The sequence below is a fragment of the Lissotriton vulgaris genome, chromosome 6 (genome assembly GCF_964263255.1).
Source record: "Lissotriton vulgaris chromosome 6, aLisVul1.2, whole genome shotgun sequence".
Taxonomy (NCBI): domain Eukaryota; kingdom Metazoa; phylum Chordata; class Amphibia; order Caudata; family Salamandridae; genus Lissotriton; species Lissotriton vulgaris.
Genome location: NC_141694.1, coordinates 460080897 through 460107554, shown reverse-complemented (window position 1 = coordinate 460107554; position 26658 = coordinate 460080897).

The following is a 26658-nucleotide window of genomic DNA, read 5'->3' as shown; positions in this document are numbered from 1 at the left end:
CCGCAGTCTCTAGAGTAGGTCTATTTGGAACTGGCTAACTGGGAATTTTAAGAAAGTGGGTGTCTTTCAGGATTTATGCCCCGGTAGCTTAGCAGTAGGGCAAGCAACTAACCGTTAGAGTTGTCTACTTCTCAGACCTGGGTACAAGTGAGAGCAGGTTCAGCTCTTGGGGTCTCCTCACAGGTCACAACAGCAAGTGTGTGCATTTTTCTTTCTCCCACAGGTCCAGAGATGTTCTGGAGAAGGTACTTGAGGTGCCACATGTATGCCTAGTGCCAGCTTGTGATTAGGGGAAACTCCAGGTCCCTCTCTAGCCAATGGGTTAAAAGTCCTCATGAACACCCTTCCCACCTTTGCAGTATTTTGTGTGTGTATTACTGTAAACTATCCCATAGTGACCCTCTCTGCCTAAAACACATAACCTTTCTTCCCCTGTGCAGAGCTTCCTGTGCCCACCCAGAGGTGTGACTATCATAATGTACAAACCAGCCTTTGTGGTCACTCAATACCAGATCTGTGGGTAGCGCTTGTCCCACTGAGATTTATGGTTATATGTCTTGCAGGACAAAATAGGAATCAGGCCCATGTGTCAGCTACATCTGCTTGTGACAGGGCAGGCAGCCTCTGCAGCTAATTTAGCTCATGTGCACTGCCCAGATGGCCATCCTGGCAGGGAGGAAAACATCTGCCCACACCCAAACCCTTTGATCATTGTTTGGAACAATATCCATTTCACCACAGGGAAGTCACCAACAATCAGGAGACCATGCACACTCGCAGAAAATAACATTTAGCTCAGCGGGAAATTGACAACTTTGCAAGTGCTTTATTATACCCAATGTTTTATTGTGGGAGAGGTATCCGTTCCACAGTGAAAACTGACTTTGGCGATTTTTCGGTGAAAGGACATTTAAAACATACTTTTTAAATACCATGAACCCTGCCCTATGGACCTACAGGAGCTAATGTAGGTTTTGACTTGTAAGTATTAAGCCTAGTTTAGGCATGGCAAAAGGTTTATTTTGCAAAGTCGAATTTACAGTTTTAAAACTGCTTACCCAGGCTGCAGGTGTAGGTCTGCGGACATTCTTTGCATGGTGGCACAATATCTGCAGAAGTCATCTAGTGACATTTGAACTGTAGGCCCTGGCTACATTGTTGGTAGGTACTTGTAATATGACAATTAGGCGTGTATCCAAGTTCAGCAAGTTTTGGGGTCAAAACACATGCACTGGGATCTGGTTAGTAATGTAGGATTACAACAATATAACTTCAACAACTTCAACTCAAATGTATGGTGGTTGACATGTTTAAAAGTCAGCTTTATTGCATACAACCAAATAAGAGTCCCAGGTGTAGATAAACTGCACTGTGCTTCCCTTACTAGATGTCTTTCAAGAAGATGCAAATTAATCAATTTACAATCAGGAAGATGTCAACAGGCTGAATTATGGCAACTTATGTTAGCTAAGATGCTCTGAAATAAAGTGTGATACAATTCATATGCCAGTGCTTATGCTTGGATAGTTGACTGTACCTGGACATTGACAATATGTGAATGGTGAGATGAACTGTGTAATGTAATTAACATATGTGGATATTTTGAGAGAATATGAGATGGTTTGTTGATCCATAAAATTAAATATTTATTGCCTAATCTTCTTGCCAGCAGGTCATAAACTGACCTTTTGCGACCTGCCTACCATTTTGCAATATTACCTACGCATCATCAAATGTCCATTCACATTTAATCACAAAATGATGTACCTTGGGAATTATGATAAGGCAGTTTGTTATACACTGTCTTCTGTGGCTGGCTGTAAATACAAAGAAGTTGGCCTGCAAGAAATAGCAGGACACCATCCTTTCAATGGTCGGAAAGCCTCCGACCGTTGGTCAGAGGCTTTTCAACCGACATCGTAATTGTCCCTTAGTGTCTTTTAAAGAGAACAAATAATTTTAAGTTTAAATGATTACTTTGTCTCTTTATATTTGTAGATAGAAAGTATTTCACATTTTTGGACCATATTTTGTTTCAAAAACTGTTATTTCGGTCACTAGGACCATAAAAAGTAGACAGATAATAAAACAACATACATTTTAAGTTAGTAAATGTAACATAAAACCTAAAAAACACTCCACAGAAGAAACAGATACAGATTTTCAATCATGTACAGGAAATTTGCCCAACCGTTTAGAGGGATGAAGGAGGCAAAGGATTAAAACAACGACAATGGAATGTATCAGTTGATTTGTGCAATCGGCGAATATCTAGAGAAAGAGCAGACATAATTGTATACATAATTTAAAAGAAGATTTACACTGTATACGATAAAATCCAAATCATCAAAAGTAAATCTATATACAAAGTGATATAAGACTAAAAACCAGTATCTTAAGCGGCACTCTAGAAATCAAATATACAATTGTTCTACCGATACACATTTTATGGTTTTAATTCCTTCTGGATAAAGGCCCATCTCCTTCTCCAAATCGTATTTAAATATCTTGAGACAGCAAACACAATGGGTTTGAATGTGTCATATTTTAAAACCCGAAAAGTCTATCAACAGTGGATAAAACCCAGATTACGACAAAGCGGTACAAGCCAGTACCTTCTCACTTGTTGGTAACCGGACAAAAAAAACGGGTATGCATTTCTGTTTCATCTTGTGTAATGCATACAGGGCAGCCCTGCACTTTCTGCCCAGTCCATTTGTTGGTAACCACACGTACTGGCAAAGTACTATATCTAAACTGTAGATATAATTTTTTAGCAACCAGAGTCTGGATATCGTCCAGGAAGATTTCTAGCTCATAAATGACCTTAACTTTAAGAAACTGGGTCGTGAGGGGACCCAATTTCGAATTCGTTTGTATAGCTTTTAGCTTTAGGTTACGGTAAGTCTTAGGTATTAAGGCTCGAGGGACTAGAGTACTAGTAATGTCTGGGGTACTCCACAGGGAAGGTTGGCCAAGCTTTTCGCACTCGTGTTTCACATTGGCAAACCAGGGGACCCTTTTCAGCAAACCCGAATAAGATAAAAGCTCTTTGGTCTCTACCTGACATGCTGCTAATTCAGGGGTTGCTCAAAGACTTCGCCAGAAGGGTAATGGTTTTAGGGCAATCTCATCTTCGATTGGGGAGATACCCAGATCTAATCTTAAGGGAATTAGCGGTATGCCAATTCTTAGACCCATTATTTGTCTTAGGAACCTGTTTTCAACTACACCTAGGGTAGAAGACTAACAGTGCCCCCATAATTCTACCCCATATTTACTTAGTGTTCTTTCAAGCTATTTCTATATTCAGCATTTTTCACAAATGATGTATATGTAATGTCATTAGCAATTTGGTGATTGCAGAACTTGTGTGTACAACCTCAATGCCATTTAATGTGTATTTTTGTATTTTTAAGAGATTCCTTTAATATTTTTGCTTATAACTTTTTGGTTTGTGTTACCTAGTATTGTTTAAACCATATTATTGTAGATGTTTACTAAACAATGCATGTTCACAAAATGTTTGGGTGCAATGTTCATTATTATTCAGTTAGAAGGCAAAAATTGTAAATGAAAAAAAAGAGGAAATAAACACTTACCAGCATGCCGGCCACTTCCCATCAGTCCTTTTTGGCTCTTCGGTGTACTCCAGGAGCAGGAAGGAAGTAGAAACCAGGAAACTAGCAGAATCCCCTAGCCAATCACAACACTGCTTTATAGCAGCATTGTGATTGGTCTGAGTGCAGTGTATTACAGTCGGTGGAGAACATGAAAACTGCACATGACTGTTTGGCATGCCCAAGACAGCCTGCCAAACCATTACGCACAGTTAAGAGTGCCACTATTCCTCACCCTGTCCCCATGACACCTAGCACCTCCCTGCCCCATACCAGCTGAGCCAGGAATGGAAAAATAAAATGATAATACCGTTGAGTAATCATCATTTTATTTTTCCTTTTTCAACTTCTCTCAAAGTAGTGGGGCAACGCTCCTCCGCCTTAACGAAAGAGCCGCCCCGGAATTTCACTCTCAATTGCACATCTGTATACTGATATAGTATTGTTGCTTTTAAAACAATTATTCACTGGTGTGTAGAAATGTGTTTTCTGGTCTCAATTTGTGCCTCACAGCTCTGTCCAAATAGATGTTACGCATGTCCTCTCTCTGCACATTTCACCACCATTCTTTTCTGTACAAAAAGTCAAGTAGAATAGTATTTGTTTATATCCATTCACATTGTCATTGTTCATGCTGTTCTTGATTAATCTCTTCCAGCTCAGTCATAAAGCACCAACTAGTTCCTCAAGGTCTTTCTTCTAAATCACTCTTCCCTATTCATTCATATAACACGCTGTGTTTATGTATCTAGCTTGTTCCACCATATCAGAATGATAGTATAGAGGGAGCAGAATAAGTATTCATGTAGTGGGATATTGCTTAGGTGCTAAGGCAGTATGACATTTCATGCGACTGTGTTCGGATTTGCTATGAGTTCAAGTTTCAAGTTTTTTATTTATGATTTGGAACTCGTGAGAGGTCCACATAAAATTTGCAATAACATAACAATACCAATATATATAATAGCTCCATTATTACACAATAGAAATAGAAGACATATTAATACAGATCCCCCAAAAATTTTAAAAAGTTAAAAAATCTTGAGCAAAACATTGCATTGGGGGGATTAAGGATAGCTTCAACAAGGGTACTAGCAGAGAAAATACCAAGTTTTAAGCAAATTGGTCTTATCCATTTATGACGAGAGTTTGACAGGGCCGGACATATAAACAAGACATGAGAGAGGTCTTGAATCGAAGTGTTACATAAAGTACACTTGTTGGAGGAACCATACCACTTGGATAAAAGGTTATTTAAATGTAACATATCTTGTCTTAATAAGAACCAAAATCGACGAATGCCGTGGGGAAGATTCCAAGAGACATACAATTGCGTGGTTTTAAAAGCATAGAAATTAATCACCGGCAGATCGCCCTTCTTTAACCTTAACTGGTCCCTATCCAACGAGAAGCTTAACTTCCACGTTGCTAATTTTAAAGAAAATTTTAACTGGCATGTAGATAAAGAGAAAAGAGTAGATTTCTCCAGTTGCAATAACGAGACCGCCTTTCTAAAGTTTTTTTACAATTGGAGAAAACTCTTTTAAGGGACCCAATAATTCCTTTTGAATAAGGTGTCTTAATGTGGCTGGTTCACATTTAGCTAGGTAAAAAATCCATCTTACTATCCCAGCTAGGCCCTGAACCCAGCTACTTCTCATGCCAAACTCAAGCCTAAGAGAGGCCACTGAACAGGAAGAATTGACAGAAGTTAGTTGCAGCAAGAGCCTGCCTTCAATAGTGTGAAGAAAACCCCAATAACTCATATCAATAAGTTTAATACCGTAAAGAAGTGAAGCAGGGATTTTTGCACGGAAAGCTTTCAACAAATAGGGAAAATGCCGTTTTCCAGTGGCTTTATAAAGTGTGTTAAGGCCCTTACCCTGTGACAGAGCCTTACGTGTATTATTCTCAATATGGGCCTTGTCGCTCATATTACTACATACAATTTTCCCTAAAAACATATAGGATTTTACAATTTCTAGCTTTTGGCCACCTATTGACCATATGAAATTCCCATGAGATAGGCTTTTCTTTCCCGTCATACACATGACCTTACTTTTAGAAATGTTTATCTGTAAAAAGTACGACTCTGCAAAAACATGTAGTGCATGCAAACAATTGTTCAAACCTTTCGGCGTCAAATCTAACAGCAATATATCATCAGCATACATTAAACATGCAATAGCTTTATCCCCCAATACAGGAGCGATACCACTGCTCAGAGATAAAACTTGAGGGAGATCATAAACGTAAAGGGAGAATAATAAAGGAGCCAACAGACATCCCTGTTTGAGACCATTGGCGGAGGGGATGGCGTGTGACAAGCCTCTTTCCCCTCCCATCATTATTTTACACCAGGTATCTGTATGGAGGTCCTGTATTAAATCTAACAGTAAAGGTGGCATGCCTAGAGATGATAGTTTCCTCCACAGCAAAAGGCGGTCAACTTTATCGAAAGCTGTAGAGAAATCTATGAAGGCAGCATATATTCTTCCACCCCGGACCCTGATATATTTATCCATTATCACTTATAAAGCTGTTAGATTATCCATAGTACCATGGCCTTTACGGAAACCTGTCTGCTCAAGTGGAAGAATGTTACTCTGATCCACCCATTCAGTTAGCAATTTCAAAAGAAACGTTGCCAACGGCATCAAGAAGAGCAATCTGTCGATAGTTTTGAGGAGACAGCCGATCACCCTTCTTGAATAGGGGGATCAAAATACTCCCTTTCCAAGAGGGAAGAACTGACCTGCTCGAAAAGCAGTGTGCAAACACTGGAAAAAGGATTTTACTCCATTTTAAGCTACTCTGCTTTAAGACGGAAATAGGCAGCTCGTCTGGACCCATGGCCCCAGACGAACGCATTTCCCTTATGGCCAGTGCAATCGACTTTTCTGAATGAGGTTCCTCCTGGGCCAAATGGACCACATTAAAACTTCCCGAGGGAAGAGATTCACCATTGCTTGCATAAAGATTTTTAATTTGCTCAACCCAGGTTTGTTCCTCAATAGGAATAGGGGAGGGACTCGACCTTACACCACAACCCTTACCTATTAGAGACCAGAACGTTCTTGCTTGGCCATAAAATGTTGCCTCCCTCAGTTGTATCCATAATTGGTCCTCCCTATCTTTGCGTAATCTGATCTTCAATCTTTTCCTTCGCCTTTTTAGTATAGCTATCCTTCGTATTCTTTCGGGTTGAATATTCAAATATTGGTCCCTTACCAATTTATTTATTTCTTTATTCAGTAAGCATATGGAGCTGGGAGGAGGGATTGGAAGCCTATTTCTTTTAGGATGTCTAGCTAAGGAGGTCACTTCCACCAATAGATCAGAAAAATGTTCAATTATAGCACCATCCCAATTTACCAAATCAGGTATTGTAACATCAAGGATGCTCTCCAGCCCACTAAGGGCCTTCATATCCCAATAGCATCTCCCCGATGAACTACCAAAGCTGACCAAGTCCGTATTTAGTGACCAACGGTCAGACATGGGAGGTGAAATATTTAATGAGATGACTAAAGTAGTATGGTCGCTGAAACACGATTTAGAGATCACAAGATCCTTCAATAAGACAAAAGTAGAATTATCCACTATTACGTAATCCATTATTGATTCTCCCAGATATGATTCATGTGTAAAATTTGCTGGAGAATCGGAAGGAAGTCTTCCATTCACCACGATTCCATCCATCTCAAATACTTCTTGCAGAAGAATTTTTCCTCGTTTATTTGTTTTAATGTTCCCAGGCAGAACAGCTTGGGGAATGTGCAGGGATTCTTCCCTATAGTTGTTCCTAAATAGAGACAAACTTAGATTAGAAATTTTACAGTTGAAATCTCCTACCAATATTATATGAGCGGACGGGATTTTCTCTCCGACTTTCTTAACATAGGAGAAGACCTTCTTCAGGATAGGATTAAAACATTCATCAGGAGGAATATACACATTAATCAAGACAATTGGAGTGGAAATTTCCACATTGTCCCGACAAAATAGTTACAGCCTGAAATAGATTGCAGGGATCCAAAAAATGGGAAAAAGTTCATTTTATCCGATTCGATAGACAGCAGGCAATACCCCCTCTTGCATGGCCTCTAGAAGAAGGAGAGGCTTTACCTTCCAAAACAATGTAGTCGCTTCCTACAACAAAATTCTCAGTGCGCCAGTCTCTGGGAGACAGATCACACAGGCCCCAGATGAGAGGAGGAACTCGATTTTTTCAGAGTTATTCTTTATACCTGCCACATTCCAAGACAACATTTTTAGAGTGCTGCTAAAGATCAGGTTGCATTTCGTGACTAGGTGTGGGTTTCCTCGCTAGGACACCCGGCAGCCAATTCTAACGGGAACTCTCATCATCATTCTTACTTTGTATCGGTGGAGGCGGTGGATTAATTTCAGATACATAACGAGTATTTTTAGATAAGAAAATGTTTAAGTCATTGTAGACATCAAAACAATCTTTCCTACCCTGAGCTATAGGGAAAAGAGGGACGAGAGAGCATGCCCCTTTTAAGGATTTAGATGGTTTATCCTTCAAGAGGTTCCCCCAAAAAGGCATGACATCAATCCCCCTACTCTGAAAGCTCTCAGAATGTTGAAGAATCAAATTTACAATAAGCTTAGAGTGAAACTTTGCCCTCGTTAAGAATCCACCCTCAGTTTTCAAAATAAAGATCAGATCTATATCCGAGGATTGGATTAGTTCCAATCTTCTGGACTCCTGAAAGCATTTAAGAAGAGTGGCTCTATTCAAGATACAATCTGCCTCAAACAGGGGAGAGAAATCGAGGATAAGTGTATTTATATTTTCCTCTTTTCTGTGATCAATAGATCTACTTATGTCCTCTACTCCTGCCGTCAGGCCGGAAAAAGACCTCGCTAAGGGGTTAAGGACTGACAAACCTGTATCCAAGGGTTTATTAATGGTTACCCCCAGATGACCCTCCCAAGGTGACTCCCCCTTATCAGCATGGAACCCCCCCTTTACAACATTAGAAGCAGTAGAGACAGGTTTAGAAACCAATAGAGGAGAGACTGTTATTTTTATGGGTGGAATAGACATTAATTCCAAAGGGGGAAGTGGAGAGGAATCATGAATCATTTCTATGTCCCCTAACATATTTTTAGAGCAAATTGGGAGCCCATCGGAAACCTCCTCTTTAGATGAAGTTTCCTGCTGGACTTCGAAAAAGATTTTCCTCTGCCTATTTTTTTCAATCCTGCGGATATACTTCCTTTTATTTCTTCCCTTTTTATTTAATTTCCCAATTTTTTCCTTTTTACCACTAGCAGCCGCTTCCTGAACTACCTTATCTTCCTTACCACTCTGATGGTTAAAGATCGCAAAACACTCCTTTTCCTGCCTCACATTCAAAGCGGCCGGAACTACAACTATGATTCAGAAAAGGGGGTGGTGATGAACAGAGTGTCTGAATTGAGCAGACCACTCTTACCCAGTCCAAAGATCAGGGCTTGATCCATCACCGTTATTTATCTCACTGCCCCATCCCAGCTCAGAACCTGGCTATATGCAAATCAGTCTGTCCCTGGCCCAGTGCATCATGGGAACAGGGCAGACTAAACTACCAAGCCAATTCTTCACCAGAAAGGAGACAAGCTACCGGGGACCGGTTTCTGGCATTTCAGCCGTCTTCGGCCCGGCTTGCTTGAATCCTGATGGAGCAGTGAGAAAGGGACTCATGTCTGAGTATACCCTGCCACACCTATAGTGGCCAAAAACGATTCAGAAAAGGGGGTGGTGATGAACAGAGTGTCTGAATTGAGCAGACCACTCTTACCCAGTCCAAAGATCAGGGCTTGATCCATCACCGTTATTTATCTCACTGCCCCATCCCAGCTCAGAACCTGGCTATATGCAAATCAGTCTGTCCCTGGCCCAGTGCATCATGGGAACAGGGCAGACTAAACTACCAAGGAACTACAACTATAGCACTATCATGTTCCACCACATAATTAGAGGAGGGTATATTTATAGGAGAAACCAGCTTTTCCCCAGCTACAGTTACTTGGGGGACATCTGTAGCAGCAGCTCTACTCATTGATAATGTGTTGTTCGTCACATCCTCCTTCGAGGAGCTGATTCCTAAGTTTGACGGAGGGACCTTCTCCTGACGGTTATTCAATAGGACTCTTAAAATATGCGTTACCGTTTCTAGAACACAGTCCGAACCCCCAACACATTTTTCCAATAGAGATAATATAGAAGAAAGCAGGCATTCCAATGAAAACAGAGAGTCAGAGATAGGTTTATTAGGTCTAACAAGGTTAGAGACATCTAGGCCTGTTATGTCAAGGTCGGGGCTCAATGGTGTGCTATTAAGGTTTGATTTATTGGAAGGCGAACTGCTATACAGTTGAAGGCCAGAAGGATCGAATGTTGCCAGAGTCTTTGCTGGATTAGAAATCCTGCTAGACTCATCAGCAACATACCGCTTACAGAGCTCCAAGTCTATTTCAGAGGACATAGATTTATTACTTTCCTCTCCTCCCTGAATTAATAAACTGGGGGAAGTTTTTTGACTGGACCCTCTGGACAATATTTAGTAAGAGGCTCAATAGAATTGGAGGGGGGATCATGAACTAGGGCCATCACACTTTTGGAATTATTCTCACTGAGGCAGGGAAGATTTGGAGGGAGAGAATCAGACTGTAATGCTTCATTTAATAGGCTTATGACCTCTTCTTTTTTGCTAGTCCCCAATAATTTCTCAGCATGGCAAAGAACGTTGGAAGGGGATAGATCAAACACATCCTTACTGATTTCGGCCTTATCATTTGGTTTGGGACTGGCCATTATAGCTTTATTCGATCCCCGTTCCCAGAGACTAAACAGCTGGCAATTTCCCTTTAAATGTGTAGTTATACCGTCCTTATTTCTAAGTGGATTGGATTTAGTTTTAGAACAGGCTCTACCCAACAAGATTCTTCCAGACCTTAGTTTTTTGGCGGTCATCCTTATACGTGAGCCTAGATGCTCCAAAATACAGTACAACCCAAATAGAGCTTTCAGTAGATGGTAAACAAAGTATCTAAATCGCACTGATGCAGAAATAAATGTAAGTTAGGGGGTAAGCCCAGCTCCAGCCTTCTTCAGCCTCTGAGGGCCTCAGAGGGTCCGCCCTTTGTCCGGATATCGTCCCGCATGCGTTCCGCTACGCGAAAGGATCACTCACAATTGAAATAGTTAAGGGAGTGGCGGGAAGAGGACCAGCTGCGGCCGATTATCGCCGCACAGCAGGCTGGTCCTCGCAGTCCCGCTGAAGGCTGTGGGTGGGGTATCCAATCACAGTTCTTAGCCCACAACAAAGTCCCGGCTTCTCACAACACTCAGGAAACGAGCGGCACCCGCGAAGCGGGTGTCGCGAGATGTAGCGTAGTGGCTCGCAGGGCGGAGAAGCGTCGCCGTGAAAACAAGCTCCCGCAAAGCACAGCAAAAGCAGATCCTCCAGGTAGGTTTCAGCAACACACAAGTACAGAGGTTGGCTCCACCCGATCTTAATGCAGGGAGTGGCGGGAAGAGGACCAGCTGCGGCCGATTATCGCCGCACAGCAGGCTGGTCCTCGCAGTCCCCCTGAAGGCTGTGGGTGGGGTATCCAATCACAGTTCTTAGCCCACAACAAAGTCCCGGCTTCTCACAACACTCAGGAAACGAGCGGCACCCGCGAAGCGGGTGTCGCGAGATGTAGCGTAGTGGCTCGCAGGGCAGAGAAGCGTCGCCGTGAAAACAAGCTCCCGCAAAGCACAGCATAAGCAGATCCTCCAGGCAGGTTCCAGCAACACACCTTTCCTATGATATAACACTTTCAATCATCCCATGATTCTGTAGTTCTGTTAATTTCATATGTAAAAATAATGTAAAAAAAAAAATGCTGCGGTTGACTGAGTAATTTTCCTTTTCTACTATTACTCGATATTTGTGACGTGTTGGGAGGTGTCTTACCCGAGGACACATTGTCTCATAAAATTGAAACTGGGCGACCTCCTAAGGAACATTTTGGGATGTCAATATTGAAGGGTGTTTCGCTCCCAATAAATGTGACCAACTACTCTGCCTCTCGTGTATTTCATTAGACATTTCTGCCACCCACCTCTATAATGCCTTCGCCTCAAGCAGTCCTGCAATACATCAGTGCTGGCTGGTTGCAAGAGGAGGGGTGCAGGGTGCGGATTCCACAGCACCTCTAAGTGAATGCCCACCGTGCTGAAATCAGCGTCTACCAGATACCGATACAGACGCTAAAGTCACAAATGTACGTGTCAAAGGCGTGTGTAAAATGTACATTGACCACCTAAAGCCCATCTTAAACGAAGTACGATTTTTAGCTGAACTTCACGCACACAGATCAGACAAAAAGTATTTTAGCCAGGTCCATTGCATACATTTAAAAATAATTAATGTAGAATAAATAGAAGGAAGTATCGTGTACATGTTTCAATTAATTAAATTATTGTAGTTAAATGTTTAAATGTTGAGGGGTTCCTGTCTTGAAAGAAACAAAATCCTTTTCTTGTCATGTCTTATATTTATAAATCACTGCACGTGCCAAAAACCTAATTTTAAAAACACTTAGTAACTTTTGCTGGGGTGTAGGTCAGATTAGCATTTTGCTGGGGTGTAGGTTAGATTAGCGACAGTAATATTTTAATTAAGGTTTTTCTCCTTCCAATTAAATGAAGTGTCTAACACGCCCAATCAATTCCTGCCAATATCACCAGCGTACACACGCGGATAGTAATTAATTAAAGGAAGCTTCTTCAAGGACAATTGGTCTACTGAGCAAAAACTGAGAAAGAACTGGCAAATGCAGTCTTTTCTTCAGTGTCATTTTGTCTCGCACAATATGCTTCCGTCTATACAAAATAATTTACTTTTAAGATGTTTTGAACAAGAAAAAGAGGATGAAACTTATACATTGCATAAAGGGTATGGGAATATTGGAAAACATAATTTACACAAAGATCTTTGGCATAGAATAGTGGACATATTTTTCTTGCTAAAATGTTTTGTACGAAATAGATTAAAATATTAATGTCGTTTCTGCATTACCGCATGAATTTAAATACAAAGACTGACTAAAGTTTTAAATTATGCATTTGTTAATAAGCTCTGCATTTTCAAAATTAAATCGCTACAAATTATACAGCACTTCAATTTAAAGCAAAGGTATAATAACCCATACATGCATTTTCACACGTGGCACTTATTTGTCGACTATTTTATACGACTAACATTTTGCACGAATAAATATAATCACAGCCAAGGACATGACCCCACTTTCAAGTTTCTGTCACATTGATTTCATAGTAAACCCACATTTAGTAGGAATCTATAACTTTATGAAGTTATACAATGGGGTATTTGCAGAGAGGGAATCCAAGCAGTTACTTGAATAAGAAAAAAACGTACTGCCAGGAGCAGAGATAGGGAACCATTCATAGATGTAATTTACTTGAATGTAGCAGGCAGCTCTCTGCTTTGCAGTCATAGGTTCATGCCTGCAAGCTTGAATATATGTTCAATAATAAACTGTTCTACCCTTTGGTGTGCTCATGATAGGGTATTCCACCGCAATGTAATCTCCAGATGATCATGCTTCCAGAATATTGTGGACACACTGGTGAGGACCAAACTATTGTCGAGATAAGAACATTACTTAACTCCATTGACGATTTATATGTTAAGTAAAATGACATCACGAATAGCACATGTATACCTCCTTGAATGCACGTGCCTTTGTGATATTTTCGTCCTCGATATTTTGGCCACAATATTTTGGAAGTATGAGGATTCTGTAGCTAATATTTCGACATACAGTTAATAGCAGGAAGACAGAACCGTTGATAGCATACCTAACATTACAATGTATTTTACTGCATATGCTCTAGCAATAGGCATTATTTACAACAAGGGGTGGTGAGGGACAGAGTCTCTGAATTAAGCAGAAAGCTCTCACCCAGTCAAGAGATCAGGGCTAGATCCAACACCGTTTTTTAGCTCACTGCACCATCCCAGTTTCAGAACCTGGCTGTATGCAAATTAGTCTGTTCCTGTCCCAGTGCATGATGGGAACAGGGCAAACCAAACTACAAAAGCCAATTCTTACACTGGGAAGGAAACAAGCTCCCGGGGACCGGTTTCTGGCATTACAGCCGTCTTCGGCCCGGTTTGCTTGAATCCTGATGGTGCAATGAGCAAGGGTCTCACATCTGAGAATACCCTTCCACGCTTAGGGTGGACAAAAATATTTACAACAAGGGGTGGTGAGGGACAGAGTCTCTGAATTAAGCAGAAAGCTCTCACCCAGTCAAGAGATCAGGGCTAGATCCAACACCGTTTTTTAGCTCACTGCACCATCCCAGTTTCAGAACGGTGATGGATCAAGCCCTGATCTTTGGACTGGGTAAGAGTGGTCTGCTCAATTCAGACACTCTGTTCATCACCACCCCCTTTTGTAAATCGATTTTGGCCACTATAGGTGTGGCAGGGTATACTCAGACATGAGTCCCTTTCTCACTGCTCCATCAGGATTCAAGCAAGCCGGGCCGAAGAGGCTGAAATGCCAGAAACCGGTCCCCGGTAGCTTGTCTCCTTTCTGGTAAAGAATTGGCTTGGTAGTTTAGTCTGCCCTGTTCCCATGATGCACTGGGCCAGGGACAGACTGATTTGCATATAGCCAGGTTCTGAGCTGGGATGGGGCAGTGAGATAAATAACGGTGATGGATCAAGCCCTGATCTTTGGACTGGGTAAGAGTGGTCTGCTCAATTCAGACACTCTGTTCATCACCACCCCCTTTTGTAAATCGATTTTGGCCACTATAGGTGTGGCAGGGTATACTCAGACATGAGTCCCTTTCTCACTGCTCCATCAGGATTCAAGCAAGCCGGGCCGAAGAGGCTGAAATGCCAGAAACCGGTCCCCGGTAGCTTGTCTCCTTTCTGGTAAAGAATTGGCTTGGTAGTTTAGTCTGCCCTGTTCCCATGATGCACTGGGCCAGGGACAGACTGATTTGCATATAGCCAGGTTCTGAGCTGGGATGGGGCAGTGAGATAAATAACGGTGATGGATCAAGCCCTGATCTTTGGACTGGGTAAGAGTGGTCTGCTCAATTCAGACACTCTGTTCATCACCACCCCCTTTTGTAAATCTAGCAATAGGCATTGCCAAAGCCAATAGGTCACGCTTTCGGATGTATTGGCTTTTTTATTTTTTTTCGATGCTGTACAGCAGCGCAGCTTCTGTGAAGCATTGCTCAAAGGTTTTCATTGACAGTGCTTTGACACTACCATAATTTTACTTATTGTTGCCGGGAGGGTGGAGCTGGAGGCATCACAGAGGAAGAGAGTGTGTTCAACATGGAGGGTGTGGGGGGGAAAATGGGCTATGAAGCAGCCAACGTCATCTGCATTTTAGTTATTTGTAATGGCGGGGGGGGGGTGTAAGCAACAGAGGGAGGCAGGGGTTTGAGGCCATTCAACAACAACAGAGAGAGTGGTGTGTGGCAAGAAACAACAACTGGTGCAAGCAATGAGGGAGGCACACAGAGTGAAGAGAAGAGTGCTTGAAAACAAAGAAAAAGTATCATCTACACAAATAAGCAGAGGAAGGACAAAAGGAACACATCTATGCTCCAGGGGAGGGACAAACACACAGGGATAGGAAGCATGTGACAGCTGTCCAATAAGAAGCAAGCAAGTTAGAGTGACAATGACGCCAACTAATGGTAAGCAATGGAGAGGTTCTGAACCCAGTGACAGTTCTAGATCTAAGTGTTTTCATGGAATATTAAAAACACCATGCCATTTAAAAGATATATACATGTGCTATTCATAGAGCAGAGGAGCTAAAATTCACTTTAATTACATTCAAATATGTCCTTAATAGATGTTTAAGTACTGACTGACGAACACAAACTTACCTGCCAGACGCCGCCACCGCCAGGAGTCATTGCAAGGCAGCCAGGCACCGCGAAAGCACGCCGCCACCGCCAAGAGTCACTTTGCAGCAGACTACACGCGCCGCCGCTCCGGGACTACAATTCCAGGCAGCCTACGCGGCGGCGCGCCTTGTGACACCGCGAGGGCGCCAGGAGGTGCACATAAGCGCCACAGGAACCGGCGGAGCGGGGGAGACGAACACAAACTTACCTGCCAGACGCCGCCACCGCCAGGAGTCATTGCAAGGCAGCCAGGCACCGCGAAAGCACGCCGCCACCGCCAAGAGTCACTTTGCAGCAGACTACACGCGCCGCCGCTCCGGGACCACAATTCCCGGCAGCCTACGCGGCGGCGCGCCTTGTGACACCGCGAGGGCGCCAGGAGGCACACATAAGCGCCACAGGAACCCGCTTCGCGGGACGCCCGGGGCTAAGCCCGGGCAAAGGGCGGGCCCTCTACGGCCCTCATCGGCAGGAGGAGGCAGGGACAGGGCCAGAAACGCTGCAGGAAATTCCTTTCGTGATTCATCCCTCAAGTAAGACTTGCTGTTGCAAGACTGTATTATCTGCCTTTTCTCGTTTGCACAACATTGAGTTTGATTTTATTCGCAATTATGCCTAAAAAACTTGACGAAGTCCTGCTAAACACTATTGACAATTACCTTGTTCAGACTGTTAAAAAGATAAATATGCAGGGGAGGGAGTCTTTGGGGTTGAGTCAATCCCCTGATTTACGATGTCTGACCCCTCCTGCTTCTATCTTGATTGATGACACCCAACTGCAAGAAGCGCATTGCGCGGCCACTACTAGCGATACTACTTCCCAAGGATTACCTGGTACACCGGATAATGCAGCCCCGGCCTCTGAGGGACCCAATGCAGAGGCTGAGGGCGACACAGATATTGACACTGAATTTGAACAAAAGAAACAGACTCGTGTTTCTGCGGATGAGCAGTCTCCTACAGGGCATGCCGCCAGGCCAAAACGACTATGCACTAAGAATCCACCAAAGCGGGGTGGGTTACGCTCAGGGACAAGACGAAAGAGGGCTACTACCCCAAAATCCAAACAAGCGAATAGTGTTGAGGATAAAACAAATTACACTTTTGAGGAGGCTTTTTTTGAAAAAATTGCAGATTTCCTCGAGATAAAAATCAACACTATTATCAAACCTCTAATATCCAAAATTGATAAATTGCAAGCAGAGGTTAAGAAGCTGGGTGGACTTCATAACTTGGTCGCAAGTGGTGTTGAAAATATAACCACAATAGTTACACACTTGAGTAATAACGCAGGGGGGAATGTTGTTGGAGGTGATGTGGGTGATGGAGAGGGAAACCAACTGCCCAGGGAGAATTCATCACTACACCCACCAACCTTGACTGCTAACAATGAGGGTTCTATATCAGTTAATATCCCAACAGACTTAACCCCTTAGGTCAATATCCCCCCAGCACAAGCACAAGCTCATTCAACGGACCCCCTGCAATTCATAGTTGAAGCCACACCTGTGGTTTTAGTACTCGCAAACGTCCCCCCGCTGGAAGGGGGAACAGTGGAAAGCCCCACTTCTCTTTGTAGCAAAGCCTTACACTGGCTAACCAGTAACATGCGGCTAGCACCAGGGGGAAAGCATCACCTGGCAAGCGTAATTAAGTCAGCAACCAGGGTTCCCTGGCTGGGCAACCGGCCGAAAAAATTCAAAGGGGACTGTGTGGCAGTGAGCTTCTCGAATCAAGATGTTCTTCCCAATATTCTTGCGAACCTTTTCCCTCCCCAACGCAGACGGGGTACTGTGGTTCCCTTTTATGGGGAACAGCAGAATGTTACTTACCCAAGGACCCCTGCCCCAGGGTGGGACAGCAATTGGGACTCGAATTTCAGATGGGGACAGGATTTAAGGCATAATGTAGCAGCTCATCGTCATCACTCAGTACTGTTTAATTCAGTCACACAACCCCTTGAACTGTCCAATCGTTATGCGCCGTTATCTTTCATGGATCAAAACGATTGACTTTCTTCAAGACAAGATAGTGATGGAGAGGGCCCTCAGCCTACTCTTAGTCCATTAGTTCAGAATTCTGCAGGTGTTAGGGTCTGTAGAATTATGAGCTGGAATATTGCTGGTCTCAGAGCCAAATTTAACGATAAGAACTGGCTGGACTTAATTAGATCCTATGATATTCTTGCCTTTCAAGAAACATGGGAAACGTCAGACGGATTGGCTCTGGACGGCTTTTCCCACTTTAATGTACCCGCAGACCCTAGTAAAGCAGGAAGGGCAAAGGGGGGCTTGGCTATATACAATTTCACTTATCGATTCTAGTGTCAAAATCTTGGGAAGAGTCCTTTTAGGAAGACTGACCCAGATCTTAGAAAGGAAGGGTGTCCTATCCAACGCACAATATGGCTTTAGAGCCAAAAGAGGAACCTTAGATCAGTGCCTAAATCTAGAACTAATTTTAAACAAATATGTAATCGCCAAAGGGGGTTCCCTGTACATGGCCTTTATGGACCTCTCATCAGCTTTTGACCTGGTCAACAGGGCAAAGCTGTGGAGGATCCTTCTGGCCATGGGCTTCGACCCCCCATTGGTTGGATACCTAGCTGAGCTACATAAGGACCTCATGACCTCGGTCAGAGTAACTAGGGAAGGAAGATGCACTTGTCACTTTAAGTCAGAGAGGGGGGTTAGGCAAGGGTGTATCCTTGCCCCCCTCCTCTTTACTCTTTATATAAATGATCTGGAGGCAGTCATGACAACATCTCATATTGACATTCCGCGTGCAGGTGAGACAAAGATACCTGTCCTCTTGTACGCGGACGATGCAGTTCTTCTGGCACGCTCCGGAGTGGCGTTAAATAAACTCCTTTCATCTTTTGGAGATTTCATGTCCTCGTTGGATATGAAAATCAACACAGAAAAATCTCAAGTAATGATTGCTGGAGCCGCAGGCAGGAAAAGAAAGTCGAAAACATTTTTCTGTGCTGGGAAAGAGGTCAGGAGAGTCCCTTCTTTTCCATATTTAGGGGTGACCTTCGACGAAAAGGGCACCTGGGGCCCCCAGCATTCCGTTAAAAGCAACGCTGTTGCAAGAGCGGCAGCAGGGTTGCTTGGTTTTGCTAAGAAATTAGGTGCCCGTCCCATGGAGAGCATTATTAAGGTCTATAAAGCAAAATGCCTGTCTGTTGCCCAGTATGGCTCTGTTATTTGGGGGTATACTAGTCCTGACAAAATACAGAAAGTAGAAAATAAATTCCTGAGATCTCTGCTTTCAGTCCCCCAATCGACTTCCACTTATGCATTACACACAGAGCTAGGATTGGGCTATATAACTGAAATTTTAAAACTAGCCCCAGTGATTGGTTGGATGAAAACTTGGCTTAACCAGGAGCTTACTTTAAACCACATTATTTTAAAAGATTGTTTAGCCCTGGATAGAGCCCATAACATTCCATGGGTAAGATACGTACAAACGCAGCTAATTTTAGCTGGACGACCGGAGCTCTTTTCATCTCCAGATTTGATAAGACAGGAAGATCTTAAATTAGTAAAAAATATCCTGATAAACCTATATGTACTGGAGAGGGAAGCTATAGAGCTAAAAAAAAACATGGTAAGGAAACACTGTTTGTTGTCATCTGTTCCAGGAATGGAACCATATCTCTTCCTGGTAACAAAATCTTATCATCGTTTCCTTTTAACGAGATTCCGTTTTGATTTGATTATTTTATCCTGGGTAATTTTAAAACCTGGAATAGACCCGATGATGCTGAACCATGTGACTGTGACCACTTTTCCACACAGGACACGATGCACTTTACCATGTTTTGCGGACATTATACTGAGATTAGAAAAAGATACTTGCTTCCAATCTTACGTAACCAAGGCTTTATTCAGGTAAAACCAGCCCTGATGTTTTTGCAACTCCTTCCTAATGTAAAAGTAGCTTTTCATGTTGCTAGTTTTTTAGTCGCAGGAGCACGTTTAAACAAGCAACGTACAAGATTTAGGCACCCTACTCCTGAACAATGATTTCCCTTTTTATCTCATTTATCTAAATGCCTTGTGTTTTAATAAGCCCCTTTTCTTAATATTTTTAACATCTTTGTATGATTTATTGTACATTGTGATTTTAGGGTTTTTAAAAATAATGATTGTTTGTTTTAACTCTGTATCAATTTGTGCTCTGATGAAATGTTGCTATGTAACTATGCTCGTTCTTTTATGATTTTTAATAATCGAATAAAGATAATTGACTGACTGACTGACTGACTGACTGACTGACTCACCTTTTAGAAATTAGATACCATGATTCTGAGATGACAGATAGAATTGGTGTTGTCTACTTGGGTGACATTGCTATGTTTACTACCATTGGATAAAATCCTTGTCACACCTCAAGAATCTGCTTCAAGCACTCCAACGTGCCACCCTGCCAAGCAGGGCATCCTAGGTGAGCAAGCTGATAGAGATAATGTATATTTTCTCAAGGCTAAGAATTTGGGACTTTTCAGTTAAAGATGAAGGTTGTCTATGTTGATACTGGCTTAGGAATACTCTCGTTGTACCAACAAAAAATAAATACAATACTGCCATTTCCAGCTGGCATTGCCAATCATTTAGGATCACCTCTATACTGGTGAAAAAGGAGTGGCTTTGGAAGAGAACATGCTTCCATAGTCAGGACACTTAGAATTTCAGATCACATCCAAGTGGCAGAGGGAAATATAACATTGGGAGAATGAGATGAGACATCAAAGGGATCACCAAGGGGGCCCACTTTTGTTCCAATAAGGTGTATAGAGACGGCAGGAGGGAAGGGCAGGACGAGATTAGGTGGTTTAAAGTGGAGATTAAAGTGCAGATTTTAAGCTCACTATGCAAAAACATGCACTTCGATGGAGTGATAATCAAATGTGAAAACAAATAGAGTAGCTTCTTAACATAAACAGTGGAATGCTGCAAAATAGCAACCAGTCACAAACATGGTGAAATATCAATGCTCCACGGGATGAGCAAACACAGTAGAGACAAAGAAACATCACATCAAAAGCACATGATTGCAAACTGGCAACACAGCTATCTAATAGGAAAGTAGAAAGGGGCTGGCATGAACAAGAATACAATGCTGCTTGCAAAGGACAAAAAAACCTGCCTGTAGTGAGTCCACAAAATTGAGCCTCCCATGGTGGGCATTATTGTATGTCACTTCTGCATAAAACTCCTGAAAAGTTGAATCACTGTTTTAGTAAAAAAAGATTCTCATTGATATAAGAGCCAAAAAATAAGATATTAATGTACTATGCATAGAAATATATACAAGAAAATAAAACATGATTCTATTGAATGAGTCAGAATATGCCCCAGCATAAAACAAATTGCACAATAGTCAAACACATTGATGAATGAACATGGTATTTACAATACAATTAAAAGTCACAAAAACTGTTCACAAAATCACACATGACCATCTCTAAAAGTACCTTCATTAAATCTGTGAGTGCTCACTATGCTAGTCTGATTTGCAAAAAAAGCATACAGTTTAAGAAATCTATAGGGTAAGAACATTCAAAGCAATTTTAAAGAGGAACAAACAAATTAAATGCCTCTGAATTTCTCTAGGCTAAAACGAGTGATCTCTATGAAAAACAAAACCTTTGTTTTGAAAAAGAAACAACTTCTTCACAGACTAACAATAATCTCTGTCAGTGTCATTCCAAACGAAAAATCTGAGTGTAGGGAAGTGCCCATGTTGTCATTGTCACCCCCCACTTTTTGCCTGATACATGATGTGATTTTGACTGTAATATGTAATAACATTTATTTTATACTCAATCAAAACCACATAACAAATAGGCATAAAATCTTTCAAATAAAGAAATATGAATCACTTCATCATCTGAAACTCAATATATACTGTATTCGGATTATTCCATTCTGTAAATAATACATACAGTACCCTTATAAAATACTAATTTCCTCGTTCTATCCCAGTCCGACATTAGCTCCGTCACTCAGATTAACATAATCACATTAACACTAAAATACATGTAATATATAATGTAATCCTAAAACAGAGTCAGCTGTATGTACACCAGGTTAGATTATAATTTCTTGGGCTCAACTAAAATAATGCCATAGCCTTTACTTGAGGGCTGATGGAGCAATTCAATCTAAAAGACAAGATGTGCGTAGCTTCGAAAACTTGCTTTACTTAGAGCTACCAATACTTCTTTTGTGAGCCGTGCCTCACAAGATTCCGTCTAGGAAGGATTAACCTCAAAACCAGGCCCCATCCGTCCCAAATGTCAACTGTCTCCAAGCTTAGCTCGTACGTACACATCTGCTAAGTGACACAGACTTTGTTTCGGAGGCACTGCTCTTGCCCTAGTATTCATCAATAATTTGTTTAAAATATTCACAAGTTTTGCACCTCTTCCCAGCCCACCAGGAGAGCTGCAGCTGAAGCAAAAGTCAGATGTCTGTGCGCAACAGAGAACGCCCTCTGCCAGAAAAATAGGCTTTATCATTAGTCTCCTTTGTTGATCTAAGGCCTGACAACAGCAAAACAAATGAAACCATGATTCACGATAATTTTTAGCCTACACATAAAGTCACTCCCGGCTCCTGCCTAATCTCTTATTGGTAACAAAAGCACTCTCATATATAGGATTTTGTCCCAAGAATTTGCGTTAATGAGATCCGAGAAATAGTGTTGTGGCTTCCCAACACGATACGACTCCGCCAGGGGATGAGCCCACAATTGACTCTCAGCAGTATATCCTCTTTCCAGGAGGGCCCTTTCATTTGCTTATTGATAGCTGTTTTCCTTGTCCGATATGGGATGGTTCCTACCCTCAAAGCGGACTCATCGATTATGAGTAACAAAATCACCTCTTTAAGTTGGCTGAACCAAGGATTATCCAATTTTTCATAGATCGATTGGAAATAATTTTTTAAGGAATACTTGGGGCACTTATACACCTGAAATAATATTTTAACAAGGAAGCCTTACAATCTATTGAGCTATTAACCACATCTCAAGTCCTAGCCTGAAGCGTCGGACATGTCCCGGTTGATGGAATATTTTTTATATGCTCTAATATGGCATAGCTTTAAAGCTTCGCCCAAAACTCCTGCATAGGCAAGACACCCATATTGCAATGCAGGGACTAAGGTTGCCTTTATAACTCTTAAAAAAAGGTGAAGTGGAAGCGCCACTTAATTGATAATTCAGCTGGCCAATTCTGTAAGTAATGGCTGCCACTTTCTTATTCATATCTTTAACTAGGACTGCTGCAAAACCAGATTCATTAAACAACACACCCAAATATTTATAATACCTTGCAGTGGTGATGGTCTGACCTCCCAACTGCCAGGTAGGCAACTTCATCCTACATTAACTCCCGAATATCAGGAATTTAATTTTAGACTGTTTAACCAATAAATGGTTCACCTTGTTATACCTTCCCAAAGTATTTAAAGCCCTTTGCAACCCTGACTAGGCATGATCCAGGACCACAATATCATCGGCATATTGGAGTATTTGGAATCTAACTGAACTTATATTATGGGGGACCAATCCACAGCACTCCAGAGCCTTCCCTAGATCTGCTGAATACAAATTAAACAAAATGGGTGCCAGAACGCAACCCTGTTTTAACCCTCATTTGTTTTTTACTTTCTGAGTTACTGTTGTTGTCCTAGTTTTTACTTGAATAATGTCTCTGTGTATAATGGTATGATGGCTCTTAACAAGCTCGATGGTATACTCGAGCCCGCGAGCTTTCTCCATAAAATGGCCCTATTTACCCTATCAAAGGCAGCACTATAATCTATAAAGCAACACAGGAGAGGAGGTCTGTTCTTCTGAATAGTAGTATGCTTAAGGACAGAGAGAGCTTGTATGTTGCCTACCGTAGAAGCACCAGCCCTGAACCCTGTTTGAAAAAATGACAATATTCCCTCCTCTGCCACCCAAGATTCTAATTGGTCAAGTAAAATTCAGGCATAGACTTTTGCCTCAATATCCAATAAGGCTACCAATCTATAGTTTGCGGCTGCAGTCTGATCTCAGCTCTTATATATGGGGCATGAAATGTATCCTCTCCAACCATCCGGTATATCAGCACTTGAAAAGCAGTGGTTATAAAGTGCTGGCAACACTGCTGCCCGAACTTCATGTACCTCCTTAAAAAGGCGGGCTGGAAGCCTATTCAGGCCCGGGGCTCCATTGGCTTTCAGCTTTACTAATTTTTTTGCCACCTTTTGCCTATCTGTTAGTTTGCGCTCTGCCCCCTGGGTCTCTCCCCCACTCTGGCCCCATCCTTCCTCCACTACCGCATGATGATGTTGGCTTAGTTCGGCTACCCTAACTTTACCTTAAAAGGTAAAGTTGGAAAGGAAGGCCCACTGACCCGGTTAGATTGACCGTCTCTGCCACATATAGCTCAACAACGTGCCGTACCCCGGCTGATTCTGAAACCCCATGTCCCCATTTATAATTGTATCAATCTGGGCCCAAAATCGTGCTTGGTTTGAGTTCTTTAATAGCTAGAAGATTGTGACCCAATGCTTATCCTTTCTTTCCTTCTGAATCTCCCAAACAAGTTTGTTATGTGATCTTTTTTGCCAGTTTCACTGCCACAACTGTTTTATTTGAGGGATTATATTGGTAAACATAGCGCACTAACCAGGTCACCAGTGCCAGAGCTCTTTCCTAAACTGTAAAAATTTTCTCCTAATCATTCAAACCTTTAGCACCCTCTGTAAGTCCCTAGTAAATGGTGCCCTGGTAACTAGGGCCTGGGGTGCTAAATAGGGTCCCTAAGGGCAGCAGCACAAATTGTGCCACCCTAAGGGACACCTCACCAAGTACATGCATGACTGCCATTGCAGGCTGTGTGTCTTGGTGCAGACAAAAGTGAAAATACAAGAGGATATCCTTCAAGCTCCTCATCCACGCACACAAGACACTCCACAAGACGGGCCTTCCTACCTCAACAGACGACTCTCCTTCTACACCCCCACTAGTCAGCTGCGCTCAGCCGACCTCTCAATCACCACCGTCCCACGCATCTGAAGAACAATCACCAGCGGGAGATCCTTCTCCCACCTCGCCGCCAAGACATGGAACACCCTCCCACTGAGCCTACGACAGACCCAAGACCTGCTGACCTTCAGGAGGATACTAAAGACCTGGCTGTTTGATCAGTAGCGGCCCCCACCTCCCCCACCCGCGCCTTGAGACCCTTGGGGGTATGTAGTAAGCTTAACAAATGACTGATTGATTGATTGATTGATTGAAAATACAACATGTCACACATCCCTGTGTGCTATGTCCCCTGCCACTCAATAGGATATTTGTAAGCCACCACTACAGCAGGACTGACAGAGATGTGTGGGCATACCTGCATAGACAGATATGTCCCTGTGCCAGTCAGTTTGATTAAAGCCAGTGCAAGTGAACAGGGAAGCCATTTTAAAACATGTGCTGGGCACTGGTGAAAATGAGTTCCCCAGCTGCATGATGACTTGACTGAAAATAGGGATGTTAGATATCATACTGGTGAACCCACACTGATTCCAGTTTTGGATTTGTCAATACATGCACCAAGGGGACACCTCAGGAGTGCCTCCTGAAACCGAAGCAATTACTGATTGGCTTACTGACTGGTTTTAACCAATCTGACACAAGCAACAAATTCCAGATCTCCCAATGGTGAGGTCTTTTGCTCTCAGGAGGCCAAAAAGCAGGCCAGCTCTGGCAGGGGGTGCTTTCCACCCCCTCCCACGAGATGGCCTGCAGATTAGCCTGACAAAGCAAGGGAGCTTCAAAGCAACCCTTCTAACTTTGTTATGGGACTCTGGTTTCTCTCACAGGAGAGGTTGCCAACCCCCCTGTCCTGCTCCTCCTTGGGCAAGAAGTTAGGAGGGAAAATTAGTTAGAGTAGGAGTGGCGCCCACATTTATTCAGAACTGCCCCTAGGGTGGGGCAGGTGATGTGGACCTCTCACTTCAGATTCCTCCATGTTGGCTTGAAAAGAATTAACCAACCAGGGTCAGGGTTATTCTCACTTATCAACAGAAGTAGTAATATGAGGGTGTAGTCACCCTAGAGGGTGCAGAGCAGGAATATCGACGGGGAAATATCCTGGAACAAAAATATCGCTGCAGAAATATTGTTTGGAAGAAATATCGACCACAAAAATATAGATGACAAGAATTTGGACTGACAGGTAAGCTATATCAATTACAAAAATATTGTTGTATTAAATATTGTTTAGAAAAATATAGTTTACTAAAATATCGATTTTTTTATAATGTTATGTATTTTAGTGCTTTTAATAAGAATTGTTTGTCATTTTATTATATGTTTTAGAATTTTTCTACTTATTAATTTATTTTAAGTTTAATATTGCGTTATTAGTTCTGTAGCGGGTTGTGGGTATAGTGTAGTTCCTATATTCCCAATAGGCTCTGCACATTGAAATAACATATACTATAGTTTAGACGTAGGACTGAGGTCGACTTGGTCTCTATCGTATATATGAAAGTTAATTGTGAGTAATATATTTATATTTATATTTATATTTATATATTAATTATGTTAAAATTAGAAATTAGATTTATTGAAAATGTTAATATATTTTCTTTTTTATTGCTTTGGGATCCGGTGCTTTCCCTACTGTTGCACTCACTGGAGTGGGAATAGTAATTTGTATCCCTACGCTATCCTGCACTTTCCCTACTGTTGCACTCACTGGAGTGGGAATAGTAAATTTTCCCCTTATGCTATCCAGCGCTTTCCCTCCTGTTGCACTCACGGGAGTGGGAATAGTAATTTTTACCCCTACGCTATCCAGCACTTTCCCTACTGTTGCACTCTCTGGAGTTAGAATAGTATTTTTTACCCCTACGCTATCCAGTGCTTTCCCTACTGTTGCACTCACTGAAGTGGGAATAGTAATGTAATTTTTACCCCTACGCTATCCAGCACTTTCCCTACTGTTGCACTCTCTGGAGTTAGAATAGTATTTTTTTACCCCTACGCTATCCAGTG